The following is a 6,400-nucleotide window of genomic DNA, read 5'->3' as shown; positions in this document are numbered from 1 at the left end:
GATTGCAAGTGTGTCATTTGAACATAGGGAGTGAAAGTAGTAAAATGATATAGTTAAGGCAATTAGTGTTATAGAGCAGGGTGATAGGTATGCTTGCTTATACTTGATAGATATAGTTAAGCATTGATCCACCCATCTTGTAAATTATTGCTTCTGTACAATACTTTTATGTTTCCATTGTGTATTCTTACAGCTTCCATGACATTCTGAAATGGGCTGCAACTAACGTGACTTGAAGTGGATAGTAGAGTTGGGTTCATCCAATCAAATTTGACATATGTTACATAAAATGGATATTGATCTAATCCAGATGTAGCCGATCCCAATCGTGATTTGCCACCATTAATTAATTAGACCAATATGAAAGAATTTTAAAAATATAATGAAATAAAATATCAGTTTAATTTCTATTTATTGTTTGTGTGAAAATAATTATATTATTAACTGTTTAAAAATCATTATTGATATATTTAATAAGAATTAATAAGCTTATCATATATTATATATCATATGATGATAGCTTGTAATTGAATTTTACACTTTACTTATACTATTTCCTCATAATATATTAGTTTTATTAAAAAGAAAATTAAGGTAGAATTAAAAGGAACGTATCACTTATCGCTTTGGTATTCATTTGGTTCCATGCTACATTGAGTACATTTTGCTTCGTAAGAAATACAACTTTGGCAGCACAAAAAGCTTTGGTCCATAAAAGCTTTGCCTTATTAAGAAAAGAAAACAAGCGATAATTACATTGTCTTTACACAATAAGGGATTATATGGGTGCTGGTTTTGAATCTGTACTGTGTATGTGCTATCCTTGGAGTTTTTATTATATATATATATATATAAAACATCGGTTTTCAAATAATCGATGTTAATAGCTCGATTTAGTGCAATTTTAATATCGGTTATTTTAAAACTGATGTTGTAAGTACTTGACAACATCGATTTTTAAATAACCAATGTTAACAATTCAATTTAGTGCGATTTTAACATTGGTTATTTTAAAACCGATGTCGTCAAACACTTGCAACATCGATTTTAAAATAATCGATGTTAATATAAACTCTTTTTCTTTAATTATTTATATATTTTTCAAAAAAATCATATATTGAGTTATTAATTATATTTTAATTAAAAAATATAATAATTAATAAACGATAACAAATTCAAAAGGTAAGCATTTAAAAGTTAAACTAAATTTTTAAAATAAATTTTATAATTTTAATTTTATTATTTCATGATTATCATTTAAATATAACACACATTTATATTAATTATTGCATATTAGTTCATTTGAAAAAAAAAACTATTTTTAATAGTAGAGTTTACCGTTGAAGATGACAATTTTTACCGTTGAAGATGTCTATACATGTATGAGATTTTACCATTGAAAATGACTTAAATAAATTAATTGGTATTACTTGTATTAACAATATGCATATACTTTTTAGTAGAACTTATTTTCGAAGTATTGGAAAGGATTACCTAAGGAGTTTTTTTATCGGTGTAAGGTTTTGATCAACAAGAATGTTGAGTGAAGTACCACGGCATGAAATTTGATAGTGAGAGATGCCAAAAAATCAAAAATGAAAAATGTTACAAATTACATCTTTCATGATAAAATGGTGGGTTTTTTTTTATAAGAAAGCTAGTAAATACCCATTTATAATATGGTTCTTTAAAATTGGAATTAGACAAAATAAATAAATGTGTGGATTAAGAATAAACAATTTTGGGTTTTGAAGAGAAAGAATAAACAAATTAAATTACTATATTTTAGTAAATGCATTAAATAAAATTATATATATTTTAGGAATATATGCATAAATGAATTTGAATGACATTGTTTTTTTTTTTTGTTTTTTTATATAAAAAAATTAAGTGTGTTGGATTTCAAAAATTAGATTATAACTTACATACTAGCGAGTAACACTTCCTCATATTATTAATGTCAAACAAAATAGCTTTTTTATACATTAATACCAGAATAGTTTAATGACACTAAATAATTTCTAGTACAATTTTTTTATGGCCATTGTTGATAATTGATAATTCAAATAATAATGAAAAATCACAGTTATTAATGTATTCATTTTTCTCAAATAGTTTAAAATTATTGAATATGTATTATTTTATTAATGATTAGTTTTTATAAAAGTATATCAGTACATTGAGTACCCTTAGAAAAAATCAATACATTGAGTATAACGACACTATAAGACTAAAACAAGAAGAACGAAACACGCAATGCAACACAAAAAACCACACTTTCAATTGCATTTCTCTCTCTTTCTCACGATTTCCACTTTCCTATAATATTTTTCTCTCATTTTCTCGGGAAAATCGCGGGATCTATGTTCTGTGTGACACGATTCCACGATTTCCACTAATTTTTCAGTTTGAAATTGTGAATTTTTGTTCTTTGTTTTTGTTTTGTTAGGGTTTTCGATTCGAGATTCGTTTTTCTAATGAGCGATCACTTGGTGGTGTTCGTTGACCGTCTCGCGTGCCCTGTCCCCATTGATCCGGTGGCGAAGACGGCCTAGGTGCCTTCCAAACCATCTCCACCTTCGGCCGTCGTGGATGCCGACGTCGCCGGGAGCTCCGACACCTCACCATTGCAGGATTACGACGGCGAGGGCGATGACGAGGTTGTGACTTTGTTGTGTGTGTATGCACTATTCTGGTTTCTAGATGCTGCCATGATCAAAATGTGTTTAACAAATTTTTTGTATATGTTTTTTGCTTACTTAGAGTATGTTTGGATTAAAGTTTGCAAACTTGAGTTTGAATGAGTTTCATTTTGCAAACTAACTTTCAAGGCAAAATTGAAGCTTTTTTAGTTTTACTTTTTGAGGGGGGTCCCAACTGAAAACCAAGCATGCGCTTAATATAATTATATTAGTGGGTTTACGAAAGTGTGTCCAGCATTGGTGTGATGAGAAAAGAGACATAACTTGTGAGATATGTCATCATGTATGCTTTTTGCATAATAGCTTTCATATTCCGGTACTTTTTGGTTATTGTAAGGTTATGAGGATAGGAAATTATATAAGTGTTTATTTTGTAAGTGTCTAACTTTATTGGTTTATAATTTGGCGCATTAGAGTCTTGGATGCCTGGGTATAGCTAGGGTGTACCTAGATAGGGACTGGTGGCTCCCCAAAATGGTTGTCTGTTTTTTTCCCTTCTATATTAATACTCCCACATTTAAAGATTATCGTTCTGCCCCTAGGTATAGGGACAGATTGTAGACCTATCCATGTTCTTGATTAACTGCTCTCCATGGGAAAATGGTTATGACTAAAATTTCCCTTAGACATTTGATGTAGTATAGAAACAAAGTAAAAGATAACCAGGATAACTACTTTGCAATTTTTTCCCCCAAGTTAATAGCCAGAATCCAAAGAAAATAGTTGTACCTTCCAATAACCCTAACTCTATTATTTATCACCCTCTTGCTTGTAACAACCTTTGTATACATGACCTCCTTTGAACATAATTCTTGACCTCTCAATTCCTCTGATGTTAGATCAATAATCTGCCAATGGTACCTCTAACTCATTTCTCTACTTTATAACGCACCTTTCCCTTTTTTTCTTCTTGAATAAACATGCTACTGGTGTGGCCTTCCTTCAGTAACAATGGGGTTATGTCACTTTAAGTTGTATCCAAATCATTATGTATTTGATGCCATTGCCAAGGTTTAATTTGCATGGGTTTAAAATAATGCGTGTATTTTGTATCATAATTCAAAACCACTTTATATTCTTAGATTTGTGTGATGAATGGCTAAACTGGTAATCTATAAGAAAAGAGTTGTCTTGAGTCTTGATTCTTAATTTAGTTGTGCATTTGAGATTCTTGCATGTTTTTGGATGGGGATTTAAGGCCAGAATATGGGGTGTCTGCTACCTAGGTATCAAACACAGGCATCTTGCATTGACATTCAATATAGTCTGAAGTTTTACATACTTTGTATGAGGATACATCTGTAGTATAGAAACAAAGTAAAAGATAACCAGGTTGTATGACTTGCATTTTGTGTTTGCATTATATATTAAGCCCATATTAGAAGAGAGATTCTTGTCATTATCCTTAGAAGGTAGCCCCCGCTACTTGTGTCAGCATGACGGAAATGGATGACATAAACACAACATTTTTCACTAACTTTGCCAATAGTCAGGCGTGCCTCAAATTCATATATAGATATATACTAAACAATACTTAATTATTCCTGCTATTACATTTTATTTATATTTTTTTAGTCGACTTTTTATTTTTTATTTTTATTATAGCATATAGAGTGATGATCACCTAATACATTTGTACTGAGTTGCATGTCTTTTTCATTTAGAGAACATGTGGTCCTCAAGATTGTTGCATATATACAGAGCAAGTCCATATGTATTTTTTTATCGAACTTGTATTTAATTTTGAAGATTTAACTTCATACTTTTTTAGATGGTAACGACGCTGATATATGATGTACACAAATTTTTGTATGGCAATTTTACACTAGTTAAAGACTTACACTTTCCTTGTTAACAGCGTATTACATAGTTAATGGGAACATCTTTGTTGACTATACTTGCTGTTAAGCAATTTGTACACATTATTAATATATGTAAAAATTGGCATATAATTTATAACTGGTGCGGAAAAAAATTTAAAAACTAAAAACTAGCATGAAAATATTTCCATTTTTGTTTTTGTGATTTGCAGATTGTGCTATGGGTGACAATTTCGTTCCTGTTGAAGAAAGAATCAATTACGTTGGTGGTGACAGTGTTCTTAATTATGTTCCTCTTTCAATACCTTCCCAAAATGTATCACTCTGTTTGCCTCTTACGTCGCATGCAAGACCTCTCTGACTACATTTTTGGAACCGTTTGGTGGGGTATCACACTTAACCTGATCGCATATTTTGTTGCTTCCCATGTAAGTCATATATACATCTTAGTTTATTTCCATGCCATGTTTATCTCTGTAGTATACATATAGCTACCTATATGAAGCAATGCCACTTTTCCTTTCCTTTTGAAGTGTTGTAGCTAGCTTCAGACATTGATAATTAAAATTGAATTCTATTTTACACATACATCTAGCACACACTCATTAATTATTTAATTAAAATGTTATTTTTGTTAACTAAGACACTTGAGCCAACACGTATATGTATAGGCATACAGTATTACTCTATAACAAAAAATATATTTGTTAAGTTTTGGAAAAATAAACTTAACACACACACACACACTTTTAAGATTTTTTTTTTTAAAATAAAGAGGTAATGTGCTTATATTAAAAAATATTTTTTAATATTTCTTTATGAAATTCATCATCATAAAAAGGTGAATATAAAAGAACATAAAATACTACTATTGTTTATCAATTTATATCTTTAACTGTTGTTCATGTTTTAGTTTAAGAGGCATGTTTTAGTTTAAGAGGGGTGTTAGTAATTGTTCTTTGAAACACACTCTCTATTATTAATTAAAATTTATTAAAAACTATAAAATTAAATTAAATTTTTGTGTGTGCATGTGCAATGTGCCATTGCCTTATATTTGAAATTTTCTATTCTTATATTGTATATACTAAATAGTATCCAGGTTGCTTGTGTAACTTCTACTGTTTTACTATTTTTGTATTTAAATCCTTGAATCAAATTAATTTTGTGTGTATTACGTCATGCACTGGATGTCAACTATAATCTTAGGAAATTTTAAGAATAATTGGGAAATGGTAATTTTTAATTCACCAAATTTCATTTTGTTATGATTGTTATTATATTATTAACTTATGTTTTATTATATCATGCAGTATTTTACCGATGCTAGACCATTGGAACCAGAGAGATTGAAGGCGCTTCGCATTCAGTGGGCAAAGTACTATATGAAACTTAAACATGAAACTTAAGATGTTTAGGCAATTTTGAAATTGTAGTTTATATTTACTTTACATTTTTTACAATTCATGTCTCAACATTAAATATGCTTTTAATTCATAGTAATTAGTAATTTCTCATGGAATTTCTAGTAAAAGCTGATTCAAAACAGAATGAAAATTATATGTTGTGTGGTCTGGTTTTAAAATTTGTAGGTTAATTTTGGGTTTATTGAAAAAATAGACAATATATTAAAAAAAAGTGTTCTAAAACAACATCGGTTTTTTAAAAAACCGATGTTGTTAGTGCCAGTTAACATCGGTTTTTTAAAAAACCGATGTTTACATGTAGATTTATAACTTTCTTTTTTCATAATTCATATCATCTAACATCGGCTATTTAAATAACCGATGTTGTATTTATTAGTTGACATCGGTTTTGAAAAACTGATGTTAACGATATTACTTTTAACATCGGTAGTTTCAACATCGATTAATAACC

At 29.4% G+C, this 6,400-nt stretch overlaps 1 long non-coding RNA gene across 1 annotated transcript; it reads left to right on the top strand.

The window, feature by feature from the left end:
• Positions 1-2,256: 2,256 nt before the first annotated feature.
• Positions 2,257-6,039, top strand: LOC114425633. Its single transcript, XR_003669258.1, has 3 exons — positions 2,257-2,660; positions 4,735-4,950; positions 5,836-6,039. It is a non-coding gene; the product is annotated as an uncharacterized LOC114425633 (long non-coding RNA).
• The last annotated feature ends 361 nt before the right edge of the window (positions 6,040-6,400 follow it).

The sequence above is a fragment of the Glycine soja genome, chromosome 9, assembly GCF_004193775.1.
Source record: "Glycine soja cultivar W05 chromosome 9, ASM419377v2, whole genome shotgun sequence".
In the NCBI taxonomy this organism is placed as follows: domain Eukaryota; kingdom Viridiplantae; phylum Streptophyta; class Magnoliopsida; order Fabales; family Fabaceae; genus Glycine; species Glycine soja.
This window is presented reverse-complemented; position numbering and strand designations above follow the sequence as displayed.